At 38.1% G+C, this 16172-nt stretch overlaps 1 long non-coding RNA gene across 1 annotated transcript in view; it reads right to left on the bottom strand.

Moving 5' to 3' along the window:
* The window catches only part of LOC135253735 (uncharacterized), a 104997-nt gene extending 93363 nt beyond the window's left edge, over positions 1–11634 (bottom strand). Inside the window, exon 1 of the long non-coding RNA XR_010329682.1 lies at positions 11287–11634. This is a non-coding gene — a long non-coding RNA (uncharacterized LOC135253735). The remainder of the gene's footprint in view (positions 1–11286) is intronic.
* Between the last annotated feature and the right edge of the window lie 4538 nt (positions 11635–16172).

Genomic DNA, 16172 nt, shown 5'->3' with positions numbered 1-16172 from the left:
TGCAGGCAGTGGTCACTGACACATCCATGCCAGCCCCCTGAAGAGCGGTTCTGTTCTGTCAGACAGGTATTTGGGGGTTTTTCTTCATTTTTGCTCACTCCGTGACATTGCTACACAATTATGCAGGCCTCAAGAAAGGTACAGACAAAAAACTAATCATTCTTTCTAAACACCAAATAAAAATTTGAGTGAAAAAAGTCAAGCCGTGTATCCAACATCTTCCTCCTATTATATAGTTGTGATTCTCAGCTGTGCAGCTCAGGCAATCAAATCCCATGCCTTAGTGATGATATTGCACCAACATAAATTGTGCATGGACGATCCATAACACCATCAAGAGCAGTGACACAGAAGAAGGCAGCCATCAATATAATTCTGGGACTGATGACATATCTTATCCAAGTCAAGACAGAAAAATTAGGTTATGTTTACAATACTCCTGATGCGATTTATATGTGGATCTCAGGAGACAGAGTTGGTCTTGAGAGAGCTTAACATGTTATTGACACCACAAATCTTAAGGGCCGCAGCAGCTCAAGCCTGGCTTTTCGATTCTTGGATTTTTTTTCTTGTGATAAATACTTATTTAGATGCAAGTGCACACCAGAAAGTGCAAAACCAAACCCACAGGAAACTGTATTCATTCTAAATAAATACTCTTAAAATTAAATAAAATGAATTATTATTATTATTATTATTATTATTGACAACCAATTTTCAGTACAATATTAACAATTACAATGGCAATTCTCAATATATTGGTCAAGGGATATTCAGATGGTATTCGGGTGAGTGATTTAAATAAGATTATGGTGAACTATATGAAGAAAATGATTGATGGTTTCAGCCAAGGGTGGGCACCTCCTGGAGCCTACATAAAAAAGTCACAGGGGAGACACGGGCATGGTAGCAGGAACTGTCCAGCAAATTACAGCACAGGTCAAGCAGCATGTACTCCTGAAAGTTCATCTAGATGCCCACATACTGCTTTTACTATTCTCTGAAGTCATCAATTTTAGACTTGACACCGCGGAGAGTGAAGTATATCAAAAGTTTTTGACCCTCCCCATATTTTATCACATCCCCAAGCTAACCTCTAAAAGTGAATTCACTCCCCGGTGAGGAGGAAACTGCCATGGGATTATTAAAGATTAAACTGTTGGAGATTAAGCGCCCGTGACTGAATTCTAAAGTACAAGTCGGACAGGTCCACGTCCGTGTGTAATGACCTGATTTCAATTTTGGGTCTGTAATTCAGCAGACTGTGTAATGAAAAGAAATGACCAGTATCCTTAATTATATGAATTCACCAATTGCACTTTCTTATTAATAGGTACTGTATGTAATAAAATGAAATCTTGCAGTGACACTTTCACTGTGCATAACAATAACATATGCATTGACATGTACCATTTAAAATGTCCATTACAAAAAAAAAATGTAAATAAAAAAAATGTCCATTACTGTTTTGTTCAGCATGTTTTTTTTTTTTGTTTTTTTTTCTCCTTTTCCATAAAATATAACATTCATAAATGTGTAACCCCCACATCAGTTTTATTTAGACTCTGACACCATTAGCACAATTAATCCTATCTATGCCTGATGATGGATGGGGGAGAAAAAAAAACAAAAAAACTGATGATTCTCCTTCACTTTTAACTTGAATTATTAATGTGATTTCACATCATTTTTTCTCTCTACCTTTCCCAGGCCACACCATCCATCCATGTCTAAGCCATAATCTCTGCCCAACTTTACTTGCTCTGTGATGGTGCGGTCTCCAGTGAAACTGTCTTTATAGCCAGGTATTATGGTATTATTGCTGAAGTGCAAGGCCCTGTGTTCAATGCACCTTTCGTTAACCCAGACATGAATTCTGTAGTGGAAGATAAAACCACTGGAGGGAGACTTTCCTTGTAATAAGACATTTTAATGCCACAGATAAAATCACAGTGAAGCAGAGTGTTGGCAGTTCTACATGAAAGATTAATTGTTAGACATGGATGAAATTTCAACGTTTGTTTTTTTTTTTTTTTTTACACCAAGGCATACACTTCTAAAATAAATTAAGAAACGTCGTGAAAACACACAGTGGTTAGTACTCAAATGAAACAGAAAATGAGGTAGTCAATTCCAACTCTGACTGATGAAAAAATATCAGGCTGCAACTCTGCCTGTCTGATTAACAGCTAAATAATACCAGTGGGCAGATACATATTCATGAAATCTAATTATAATTATATTATAATTATATTATAGTCACAACTAATATTTTGGGCAACATTAAAATGTAGAATTTAACGGCACTGGGAAATCAAACTAAACATCTGGCAACAGTGAAATATGAGTGCCTTCACATTTCTATTTTTTTTTCTCTTTTCTTTATAACAAGCTAGCACAAATTCTCTAGGGGCCATGGTAGACTATACGGTAAACAGAAGTATATCTAACAAAAAGAGGTTGTATGAGGCGACATATGAAATTCCCACATAGCATTATGATGGTGTGCAAAAGCAACCCTGCTTCTTTGTCATTTTTACTGCATTCAAATGTCACTTAATTATAGAAAAAAATTAGTGGGGACAGACATGGATTTGGGTGGTTGAAAAAACGTGCAAACTATGTCGTCAGCAAGCTGGCAGTGACACCATTCACACTATAACAGAAATGTTAACTCATTAGTTACCTCACTACTGTTTTTATATAAAAAAAAGACCCTGTGATTTCCTAAAACCAGCATTTGAGCCCACCTCCCAAATTCTGTTGTCAGTGGTTTAGCTGGTGGCTCTTTTTTATGTAAAATAATCATATGCATATTTTGCTGATGCACATTTTAACAGAAGTAACATTATGGAAAAGTAACTTTTTCAATCATGTCTTTTTTTAATCGAAGGGGGATTTTTAAGTGTTCACTGCAAAAGAATAATTTACAGTCACAGTTGCACCTACTTCAGAATATACTGTCCCACAACAGTGTGTCAGTCATCAATCCTAGGAAACCTTGCTATAGCTCAGTAACAGTCTTATCGACCGTACACACAGAAAAGGCACGCACACCAACAGATAACTGAGAACCAGGCCCCGTTTTATGGCCCTCCATAGGTCAATTTCCCTTTTTACAAAAAAACAGGTAATAAAAATAAATAAATAAATAAACAAACAAACAAACAGGTCATACCTCTGTCCCTCCCATGATTCAATGCCACACCTGCCAGATCCAAGCCTAACTCCTCTGCTCTCCCATAACCAGATACCATCTTTACAGTGTTGTATACAAGAGACAGATGTCATTCAATGACCTTAAGTGAGGGAACTTCAACATGCCTATAAATGGGTGATGCAATTGATGCGTGTTGTGCAGGTATTGTTAATAAAAACCCTGTGCTTATCTCAAACTCTTATTTTCACATTGTATAAATAAGGCAAACATTAACAATGTATCATGAAAAAAAGTAATGGGAATAAAGCCTTTTATTACAGTTAAACACCTTAATTCCCAAACCAGCCTTGGTAGCAGAAGCAATCACATCAATGAAATTGCTCTGAACACTACTTATATCTGCCGATATTAGTTTGCCTCATCAATTACACTGCACGCCCTTTTTAATCCATCATCCATCCATTATCTATACCCGCTTATTCCAGATCAGGGTCGCGGGGGGTGCTGGGGCCTATCACAGCATGCACTGGCCGAGAGGCAGCAATACACCCTGGTCGCCAATCTATTGCAGGGCACACAGACCATTCACTCAGACACTCATACCTATGGGCAATTTAGAGTCTCCAATTAGCCTACCTGCATGTCTTTGGACTGTGGGAGGAAACCGGAGTACCTGGAGGAAACCCATGCGGACACGGGGAGAACATGCAGAACTCCACACACAGAAAAGCTCAGGCTGGGATTCGAACCTAGGACCTTCTTGCTGTGAGTCCAACAGTGCTAATTAATTTTTGTGTTTCCTAATTTTAAGTATTTGCGTAAGTTCTATGTAAATTGTGTATGGATGTTCTTGCGAGAATATCCTTAATATAATTCTTTATTTATTCATTTACTCTTTGAATTTCTAAATTTCTTGTGTGCTGGCTACTTCCCCAGTAGTTCCTCTAAGGAAAAAATAAAAGTATATTGTATCCTGTACTATTCAACCTTAGAAATATGCTAAATTAAAAGTAAACCAGTAATTGGCTTTAATTAATTTATACCAAAATACTTTAAAAAGAGAGCCCTCTCAGATCTGATCCATGCTGGTGGTTTCAATTGACTGAAACATCTGTCTATGCCTCTGCTCTTGCAGATGATGCCCTGATTATGTAAAATGATAACTACGTGGGATAGACCGCAGATAACTTAACTATTTTAATTCCAGTTTACACCCAGCTGCAGCTGGTGTAATAATGTTTTCAAAACTGGGAAGGTTCTATATCACTGCCTTACATTATCAACAGCATAATTTCAAAATCACATTTATGCAGGACTAAATAGTCATTTTTATTATGCCTCTAATGTGACCTGCCTTTTCTTTTTACCATTTTATTAATGAAGAGCAAGGGAAATGACCACTCAGGGACTGTAAGTAAAACACAATTACAGTATTAGCTGTTCTCCCAGCTTTAGGAAGAAAGTATATTGCTGAATACAATACCCAGTATCAGGCACCAATACTTCACTCAGCTGGCAAAGTTCTAGGAATGCAAATGAGACTAGGCTTGCTCACTCCCCATGGGTGGATTCTACGTTTGCCTGATTCATTATGCCCCAATGGACAACATGTAGTAGCATAAAAAATCTTCCTGACCATAGTCTTTGCCACACTGATGCCAACGTGCTTCCCATTGCAGACAAGTATAGGAATAAGCACCATGCACCAGTGGTACATAGGCAATTCCAGGCCTTTCATGAAGATTAAATAGATCTGTACTCACTGTATGAAAACATTCTGCAAAATATTCCAAAACAGCACACGTAATACAGAGAGAAATGACATTCTCATAGACTGCTCACCACAGAAGAAATTCAGTATACAGTGCTGGACTGACAAAGCACAGCTTTTTTCATGTATAATATTTCATTAGTCTCGGAGCAGAATAAATTCAGTGGCAAAAAGAACGTGGATTTTCGCTTGGTATTTCCTCTGGAGTGAAACCCTCCTGAGGCTATGCATGAAGTGAAAAACATCCCACATCACTTACCATTAATTACCATTAAAATCTGGACCTGGTGCGCGGAGTTATTCTGCTATTTTAGGAAGGCCTTGCAGGAGGGCCGAAGGAATATTAATACTGAGGCAGCTCATGTAACTGAGTGCCCTGGGATCATCTTCAAACTCAAGACTGAGGATGTCATCACTATAATCCTCCTGTTCCCCTTCTGGCACGTTGCCACTTTCTCACTTTTTCCCGACCGTGATTTCGTCTGGCCATACGTCCTCTACCTTTTGCTCTCCTGCTGCAGCTCCACTCTTCTTTCTTCTCTAAGTCCCTAAAGTCTCCCCGTATTCTCTTTTCATCTTCTTATTAATAAATCAAAACGAGCGTTCAATAATTAAGGGTACATTCATACAAATGCTTTTCGATATTATTCCACAGATGTGAATTATTACATTCAACATTACCCTGGGATCGAGGGGCCAACTCCCAAGAGCAGAAGTCTTGAACCGCAGGCTTATGCCCCATTTTTAAAGTACCTGAGGACAGAGCCTGAATCGCACCTGTGCAGACCCACTGATCCTTTACTTATTAGGTGGGGTTAAAGGCGGTCTATCAAATAAACCCGTGGTTTTGCACATTCTAAAGTGCATCGCTTTCCTAAACCACTGGCATCCTCATCCTCAAACGACAAGCCTCTTCACCTCTTATCTTGTTGTTGCTTCATTCCCTTGACTCTACTTTCTCAGTCATTTAATTTTCACTCACTCTTGCTAAATGTTGATGTTGTCAACCAAATTTTAATGTGATGCATTTGCTTTGATATTTATAAAATTATGTTATGGTTTGCCATACAGAAAGGAAACTAAATGATGTAATTTCATGCAGCTTCATAACAGCAACTGTCATCACAAATGTTTATGTCACAACCATTTACAGTTTTTAGAGGACCAGGAAAGGTTGTCTAATATAATCACACATATTTGCTGTTGTTACTGAACTTTTTAATACAACCATGCGCCATATTAAGCAATTACAAGACTCAAAATTGTACTCTGATGCTGTTCCTGGTAGTCAAACATCCAAATGAATTTTCAGAGAAAAAAAGGCACTCTCAAAAACATTGCTTGTGGAGTTGACACTATATTCTTGATAGCAGCTTCTTTCAATAGCAGCATCAAACACAGGACACATTCCCCCATACACACCCATCAACTATCAACTGCTTTCAAGCACAAAAATCAATCTTCAGAATATAGAGGCAACTTTCTGGTGAGGATAATCGTATATCTATTTCTGTTGAACAACAGGGCTTGTGACCCGAATATTGCCGGTCACTCTGGAACACCACTTGTAAAAATAACTTCTCACAACTGCAAATAACATCATTCAGTTCAAAGTAATGTATCATACAGATGTCTGGCACTCAGACACTGACACATGTTTTCGATGTGGCAACAAATTCCTTGGTGAATCAGGGCCCGGATCAAGGGGAGGTACTTCCCCAACACATTTTTCCTCTGAGAATCACCTCTTGACAACTATTTAACAAGGACACTAATATTAAAGGAAACTTAAACACTTTGTCATGTATGCGTTTCCTTGCATGAATACATATTGTAACCAAATGTTCCAGTACAAAAAAAAAGAAGTATTTTCAGTTAGTTTTGCACCACAAAGAAGTCATGTAAACATGGCAACAGATCCCAAGTTGCCATCCCTTAAATGCAGGAGGAATATCAGAGATTGGTAGAATCAGAACAGAAGCAAGTGGAATTATTTGCTACAATGGATCTTTGTAGTTTGTACTGACTTTTTTTAAACTTTTGTGATCAAAACAAGATTGCATTGATACCTACGTTTTTCAATAAATCTTTTTTTTTTTTTTATAATATAATTTAAATTTATTACACAGTAGATAGTCTATGCATTGGCAGATTCTACATTTGTAGCACATCAAAATGGTAAACTTAAATCTTTGTCTCATTGCATTTCATATCGCCATAACAATATTCAACATGCAAATCACACATTGGGCATCCTGCCCACATTCTGCTGCCCTACAAAATATCTCTTCCTTCAAACTGTAGAAAGCAACTTTCCGTCAATGCTGAGGTGCAAAATCATTCATCAGACAGAATTTAGCATAAAACAGGCAATGGGAATAAAAGTAATGAAATAAGCATGCAAATGTACAGTGAAAAGCCTTCATTTACCATCAGAGGGTTAACAATAATTATGCTTCTAGCATTTATAACTCTGATGTCCTAGTTCATTCTTAATAAAAACTAAATTACGTTCCCTGTACACTTTTCATAACATTTGCCACAGAAAATGAATGAAGCATTTTATGGGAGAGGACACTTTGCTGTTAATGATAACAAAACCAGAAAGCAAAATGCTCCATGCTGCTTTCTGTTACATACCTCTATTCAATTTGCTGAGCACTTGTCTCTGAGCAAGTGACCTAACCTATGAAAGGTTGTTCAAAATGGAATTATTGAAGGTCCCTGAAATTTAAAGATTCAAAATTACGCACAAAGGTGGATTTGCTACAGAGACTAATAGTTTCACCTTTGGAGACACATAAATCAATCTCTCTAAAGGTCAGAATCACTCTGTGACATATCAATGGGTATTATATGAAGTTTTTAAAGACGAACATATCTAGCAGAGCAGTTGACACTTGAGTGATGTGTCAAAACATTTATCACTTTTAATAACTTCAGTAATCTCAATAGGAAGCCTTAGAAAGTGCTTTTGGCTGCCTGCAGAATACATAAAAGAAACATGTTTGAGAGTTATAAAACTGAAAAGGAAAAAAGAAGTACAAAATGACTTTGGATTTTCTTTTCTAGTTTAATACTGTTAACTTTCAGAGGCAGCAATATTCAAAGCCCAACAATAAAAAACAATGTTTACGTGATTTATTTTGGGGGCATACATAGATTCCATAGTAGAACAAACATTGGTTGCACTGGTTTATGGAAAAATTACCCCATGATGTTTAGTGGTTTTAGTTGGTAAACTGTGGTAGACCTGTATTTCTGCCAGATTTCTGTAAAGGCCTTTTATGAAGATATAATTAAAATGTGTTTAATTCAATATTCTACTTCTTTTTATTTTCTTTGGTGAGACAAAATGTTTAAATTATGAGCAATGATTTTTCTTTCCGTTTTTATATTTTGTTCATTGTTGGAGCCAATGAGCTGTGTTGGAACTCTCATAGAGGTTTTGCCATGATTCTTAAGCCATGATCTTGCTCTTGCTGATGAGGCTGCATTTCCCCCCCACAAGTTCAGTGATGGCTACAGTTTAGAGTCAACTAAATTAACTGGTAATGTTACAGAACTGAACTCAATGTGTAATGTTTGGCCACTGGGTAAAAATGAAAACAAGCATCACAGTATATGTTCTCTATGGCGCAGCAGACAGTGTAGTTCTAAATATAATGCTGAAAATAAAATGTTTAATGCTTAAATAGAGAGCTAAAATTGATAAAACTGTGCTTAGTTGTGGTTCCAGAAGGAGAAAAAAATCTAAACAAATAGTTTTTATTGCCAAATGTCGCAGAGCCCATGCCAATAACATCATTTTTTTTTACAAATTTCAACATCATACACATCTTCTCTTAGAGACACACAGCTTCATCCACATTACAGAAGTGTCTTATTCCTGCCTCTCAACATACATTGACAAGTGTAAGGGAGTTCAGTTGGTGAGACTAGCTGAAATAATGTAATGAGAAAACTTCTTTCTGATTCCTACAGCTACGGTTATACCCAAGTCTCCCTGGCCTTTCCCTCCAGTCATCACTGGAGTTAGGACAGGTATGGCGGTTTCTGGGTATGCTTGCCTGACACAATCCTGAGACTGGTGTCTCATAGTCTTTATGAGGGAAAGGACTACTCACTGAGATGCTGAGTTCATGTTCTTTGTTCTTAATCACAAGGCGGTAAGAACATTCCCAAGCCCTTTCAGCTAGGTTCTGGGTTTCATGCATTGAACAATTATTTAGGTCTGCTTTTACATTGACAATTGCTACCCAAACTGATAAAATTTCCAGGACCAACAACATAGAAACATTTCAAACCCAGCACACACAACCTTGTCCACACCATTACTTTCTTTCAAAGACTTCCTTAAAAGCACTGTCCATTCTTAGAGCAATAACAGTTAACCAGTCAGATTAGAGAATACCTACAATCACACAAGGGAAGCTATTTGGCCCTGTCAAATGCTCCAGGGGGAATAATTCTTTCAATGATTCAATTAAGAAACATAGTTACAGGTAAACAGAAAACCCGTACTGGATGACATGAGGAGTCAGGAATATTCCATTGTAGCTGTAAATAAGTGTGTACATTTGTCTCACTGTGTAGGTATGTGATCATGATGCTCTGGGGCCTCATTTTTAAAATCATTGTAAATGTGAGCACACATTTGTTTCCTAAAATGTTCCCACAAATTATTTATAGTATGTCCATAAGCATGAATTAAGGTACTAAATCGTTCCTATGCATGATCAATTTAAACATCACAAATCATTCTAAAGTCAGGCACACATGAGCAAGCTTATCAACTCTACCCATTGATTGTTCTCAAATGTCCTTCTGTGGTTAGATTTTATGTTAAAGTATGTACTCCCTGCACAACCATTTTTGCATGATACAAAATTGATGTATGTCCATTTGCATAATTGTCTTTATTCTTTGATCGTTCACAGCAATGTTAATGTTTCAGTACTGCAGGGCTTAATAAAGAGGAGCTGTTGTATTCTTTAAGAGTGTTTGATTAAATGCTGTTGTGTTTTCTTAGCTATTAATGCGTTTATGACATGCTTTTTGGTTTGATTGTTTGTTTGTTTGTTTTTGTGAAATGTTGTGTTTCCAAGTACAGGAGCTGTTGGTATTGTGTTGAGCTGCTGTGTTGTGATTGTGTTTTGCAAAATTACATTGTAGTTTCAGATTTGTTATTTTCTTTTGTGAAGATGTTGTATTTGTTAATGTGTTTTATGAATGGTTTTTGTGTTTTCTGATTTGTTAATTTGTCTTGCCCTTCACAGCCACCATGCTTTCTGTTTCTGCGTACCAATTCCATCCTTTGACACAGTTTGTAGGCTGCGTCAGACTTCTAGTGAAGATTAATATTCCTCCTGTGTACTGGGGCTCAAAGTGGAGCAGTAAATTCAGTAAATGAGAAATATGTATTTTGTCACAAGAACCAATTTGATTGTATAGTAGTGACTTCATGCATATCCACACTCTCATGGATATCATAATTAGCTGATCTGTTTGAGTAAAACATTATTTAACAGCACAAATCTGCAGTACATTATGCTATACATTGATCTAATTGAGTTAAGCTTATTTTTATTCGCACATGTTGTGGCCTCTGTCATCAACAAACTTTGACTGCAAACTTTTTGCTTTCCCAAAATGCAGTATGTCCAAACCCGTAGCTTCTGATATAGCTCCATCGATTCACCAGAAATACTAAGCTAGTCTCCATTTTCTTTTTGAGTTTTGTCCCTTTTCATAATTTTCATTCCACCAACATCCTAATGACCCATACAGGCTCAATGTAGTGGGGTCATAGATACTGTGTCCCATTGAACGTGCCAGTGTCAATGAACCTTCTGCAGTTTGAGCACAGCATTATACTTCTGTTAAATGGGGCTGTGGCTGGCAAGGAAAAATGCCATCACATCTGCCTCTTCACTTGTAACTATGACAACCATGACTAAGACTTCTCAGATATACTGCATGCATGATCAAAATGACTTCAGCTTAACTCCTTATTGACTGTAACTTCCAGCCTGTTATGCAGTAACATACATTCGTACCTCCTAGAAGACTGCCTCTCAGGGTACTATAAATAATGGTTGAACCATACCTCGCTAACAATGTATATCTATGTGATCCATACTTTCTGGGTGGAATTTCACCTACATTATTGAGTTTCCCCTTGGCACTCAACATTCTTTCTCAGGTTAATGAATATGTGACTTATGGGCAGGTATCGTTGGCTGTGTGCAATGTGTAAAAGCTTTCTTTTGCAGGATTCCTACTGTGATGAATAGAAGTGGCCACTGCTCATGTGGTGAGCAGACAGGACAAAACAAGAGAAAGTTTGGCTTACCCCAGGCCTCAGCAACCAGAAGAGGGCTCAGAAGCAAGAGTGCAGTGCCGCCGACGTGGAATAGCTTCCTCTTTTTTTCTGTTTTTTTTTTTTTTTTTCCACCAGGGGGCACTATGTCTGCATTCTCCTCCAACGTGAGGCAGGGCTTCGGGGTAGCCGCTTGCTCATGTGGTGGACAGACAGGACAAAACAACAAAATGTTTGAACTACTGCCTTCTATTAATCCAAAAAAGCCAAAACAATAGAAGTCTTCAAGAACAAATGAATGGCCAAAACTTCAAACAAGGGGGGGGGAAAGAAAAAAAACTACAAAAACCAGGCAGGCGTCCACCACACTATGCATTCCCCATTTCCCAAATACCTCTCCTCTGAGCCTGGGAGCCAGGCCTCTTATAGAGCCCATAATCAGGTAATGGGCCACAGCTGGTGTGATTACAACGAATCACAGCGGTGACCATACCTGTCTGCAGGGCCAGTGCTGCCCTCTGGTGGACAGCACCCCAATTCCCTTCTTGGCACCACACTATGTACAGGTACAATTATGATACAATTATAGTTTTACATGCCAGTGGATTCTTTTCAAAATTTGTACACGTGCTGTTGGAGTTAATTCTGTTTAAATGTAAGATTTCTAACCCTTTATTTCTACCACGCAGGAGGGTAATGATTGGAAGTAAAAATTGCTGTCAATAAGTGATTTCTTGTCCATAGTATTAATACAAATGTAATTTTACAGAGGATATCAAGGATGTTCATTCAGAACCAAAAGGAAGACTGAAAGATGATCATTAAATATTAAAAACAGTTTGTAAATGCTTGGGCTGATTACATGGTGCCAATAAGAAATTAATACCAGAATCTCAAAGCATGTGTTAAGCTGCTTGGTGGCCAATATTAAGCCAACGTGATACTGTGATATGTGAGATGTGCTCTTTTTCAGTTGAGAAAGACAATATATTTAAATATATAATATCAGCTCTTTTTTCATTTTCTTTTTGTCACCATATAATCTCTTCACCTCTTCTGTCTTCACTGACTGCTGAACTTCCTCTAACTTAGACAGTGTTGCTCACAAACAATCCCATAATAGCCGAAGCTGTCACTTGCAAAAACATCTCAAAATTTTAATATTTAAGTTGTCACCATAAATCTTACAAGGACAGTATAACCTTTAAAAGATGTGTTTTATCACAACAGCACCCCTTAGATCCTCCCTGATGTAAGTACTGGGTGCCATTTTGGATCAAGAGGTCAGTCTGACATCACAATCACATACTCACGGACAAACTGGTTACATGGAATGGGTACTTCCTGTACTATAAATGTACATTCCCATCACATGCATTTTTGCCATTCTTATCTTTGCTGCTCAACAGGAAATATGTGCATAAGGCACTCTCTGATGGCACAGGCTTAAAGAGAGCAAAGGCCTCTCTGTAAAGGAGCGCTCAGACACTCTCTTTCAGGTTATAGCCACAACCAGTGGTATAACTCCAAGTAAATGTGTAGCTATACTGAAAGTTAGCTTAAGAAACTAAAGATCCACCACAGGATCCCCTCAGACACTATAGCTTTACACATTGTTGTCATGCTGCAACATAGCAACAAGTAAACGCACATAGTCTACAGTATGCACCTTCCTGCGACAGCGAGCTAGCACAGCCTCCAGGCTTCCCAAAAGGACGAAAGAAAACCATGACAGAGACCGGCTTTTCCTACAGACAGCCCAAGAGACATCCAGAGACTGTGCCCAAGGCAGAGTTTCCTTGGACATGGCAGCACCACACAGAACCGTCTGCACTCTGGCAGTCAGACTGACAAACATCCGGCAATTAACTAGCATAAGATAATTATAGTGATAAATGCACTTTCCAATATTCTTTGAGATCCCCAAAATTAGGGATTGTCTCCAATCCCTTCGCTTACACCCCCTTTCGAGGGACAAGGGCTCAAAGTGTAAAAAGGCACGCAAACTCAAAAAACAGTTTTACAACGTCCAGTTATTGTGGAGAATATATTTAACCGAACAATGAATCAACCCTCACCACATGCGAACACCCAGTATGTGATGAGTGCGCAGGAACTATGAAAATAATCCATTTTACACCTATGCTATTTCAAGTCGCATGTTTTGTTTTCACGTGAAAATTGTACTTCACATTTGAATAAGTTAAGATGCAAATTTCACAACCTATTTTCTTTTCACAAGAGGAAGCTTTTATTTACATGTGGGGGAAAAAGTTAATCACATAAGAAAATGTCCAGTTCACGTGACCTTTTTTTATTTTTTATTTTTCACATGCAAATATTTTAATTCAGTTAAATTCACATTTGAAATTTGGATTTTCACATATGAAAAGGCAAATTGCACATGTGATTATTTTGTAAGGGAAAATTACAGACAGCAGCAATATAAATATATATATATATTTTTTTACCAAAGCAAAGGGGTACATGGGGGCACAAAATAAACAATTACTCAGGCACCTGAAGTCTCCTCCCCTCACATCTGCATGCAGTTTTAAGTTATATTATGTGAATGGTAAATCACACACACACACACACACATACACACATTGATCTACTGTTGAATCTCAGGCATTCCATGTGATATGTGCTGTATGCTGCATTGCAGTGTGCTCAAGGCAATGTCTCAGTCCCCGTTCAAATCAAAGTTGAAAATTTCTTTCTGGAATGGAATGTTATTTCTTCTGTCAAGTGACTTACTCTGCTACTCAATTTTAATCTGAATAAAAAATACATGAAGTACTCACAATATCACTTCCAGATGCAATTCCTTTCATTCACTCACTTGATAGTGGCAGAGGTTATTCCAATTGTATGCATCTCCTGCTTGCTCAAACATTATGACAATGCTCAGGTTTGTCCTCTGGCACCTCTTGAGTATCGCTTAACTAATTTCAAATGATAAAAAAATCTTTAACTGAGGCTGTACAACCTGTTCCCAGCAGTTTATAGCAGACTTTTACCCTGTCTCTTCGGTTTAACTAATGTGCAGGTGTTCACCACGAGTTGCTCCTTTAAAGCTTACATGACTGCACATTTAGCTTTGAGCCTCATCCTCACTTGTTATCTTCAGACAAGGCAGCCTTGGGAAATTCTGCTAAATTGTTGTTGTGCACCAAATAGACAAACTGCAGCTTCTCGTGTTCCATTTATCTAGTATGGATCTGTGTGTATGTGCTGTCCATTAACTCTGTCTGTGACTTTCTGTTGCAAAATTATGCCTCTCTGCTTGTATGGATTCATGGCATGGTGTTGGGGGGTGCCTCAATCCCTCATGGTCTCTTCAAAAATCCAATCAAAATGTTCTCTCTTGAAAACCTGTTAAGCGCTAGCGTGGAATAATAGTGCGTCCACATCACTTTTGTGAAGAATGTCAAGACAGGAACAGGAAAATTGAACTGAAAGTACTTAATGGGAAACAGAACTCAACACTATTCAGATGAAAAATAAATCCCTCAGCACTGTACATTCAGTTTTAGCACTTTTTTTTTTCAGACAGAGACTAGGCATGAGGTGAAAACCTAGCTTTCTGATGCCATTCATAGTTGTCTTCTTTTATGTCATCCAAAATGAAGAAGGACTTGCTAGCAGAGGGAGATAAACTCTTAGTAACAAATCTAAGAATTAATCATTATGACATTTATTCTTAGATGAATGCCATAATTCATCTAAGAATGTTCTTAACTGAAAATATCCACAACAGGGCGGAAATGCAGTTTTGGTTTGGGCTGACACAATTGGACTGTTTGTTCCTGGTCCAATAAAGACATGCACAGAAATGTAGGTGCAGGTTGGTCCACAGAAGGAAATAATTGTTTTTCAAAAAAATGGCTGAAAATCTAACCTGACAGAATTCATTGTTCAATTCACAAATTTGTAGAGCTCATTCACTAGATTATGTAAACCAAATATTGTGATAATCAGATGTATGATGTGGGAGTTGATATTTAAAAGTAAAAAATGTGTCATTATAGTGCCAGCTAGAGCAATTAACCTGACCAGACTGCCAAAGCTTCACAGGAAATTAAAAAAAATGGAATAATAATAATAATAATAATAATAATAACAATAATAATAATAATAATAATCTATCATACAATAACAAAAGGGCTTCAGTCCTATGGGCTTGAAACTCTGGTAGTATTGTTTTCATTTATGTAATGCATGGGAAAAAATAATAATGTGAAATTTGCTTAATTTTTAACTATCCATACTTTCCTTGTCTTCTCCCTGACTTTCTCTCCTCTCCTCCCTCCCCACCCCTTGCTCCCTATTCATGTAGCATCCCCCCAAAACATCTCCCATTGGATTCCCTGGTCCTCATATATAAGCAAAATTATTTTCACCCCATGTCAAGTATCCTTGACTGCTGTGTGACCTCTACAGTGTCCTGAAATCACCTAAGTGGGTCATGTGTTTGTCAGGGTTATGTCAGGACATACCATGTCACCCCATCCACAGTTCCAGAAGAGGACAACAATACTCATCAGGGACAATCTGGCACCTGTTATGCCTTCTGCCTACTACAGGGACCACAGTCCACATATGGTGGGGGACAACTCTGCCACCTCTCCCTAGTCAATACGGTGTTCATCCACCCCCCATTGTATCACTCTTTTCAGATCATGATCTCCAGGCCATCCTAGCAGCTGATAACATAACTTAGTGGATAGACACCACAGGTGGTTGACGCTGCCTCCCAGGCCTCAGGTCTTCAACAGTAGAGACACTCATTAGCCAGCCATAGCCTTTGGGAAAATCCATTGATATTCTGATTAATCTTCCCTGAGCGGTGTTCCACAGTGAACTGGAAGTACTGGAGTTACTCCTGCTAACAAGCCATCTGCCTCTATAGTTCC

The sequence above is a fragment of the Anguilla rostrata genome, chromosome 4, assembly GCF_018555375.3.
Source record: "Anguilla rostrata isolate EN2019 chromosome 4, ASM1855537v3, whole genome shotgun sequence".
Classification (NCBI taxonomy): domain Eukaryota; kingdom Metazoa; phylum Chordata; class Actinopteri; order Anguilliformes; family Anguillidae; genus Anguilla; species Anguilla rostrata.
This window is presented reverse-complemented; position numbering and strand designations above follow the sequence as displayed.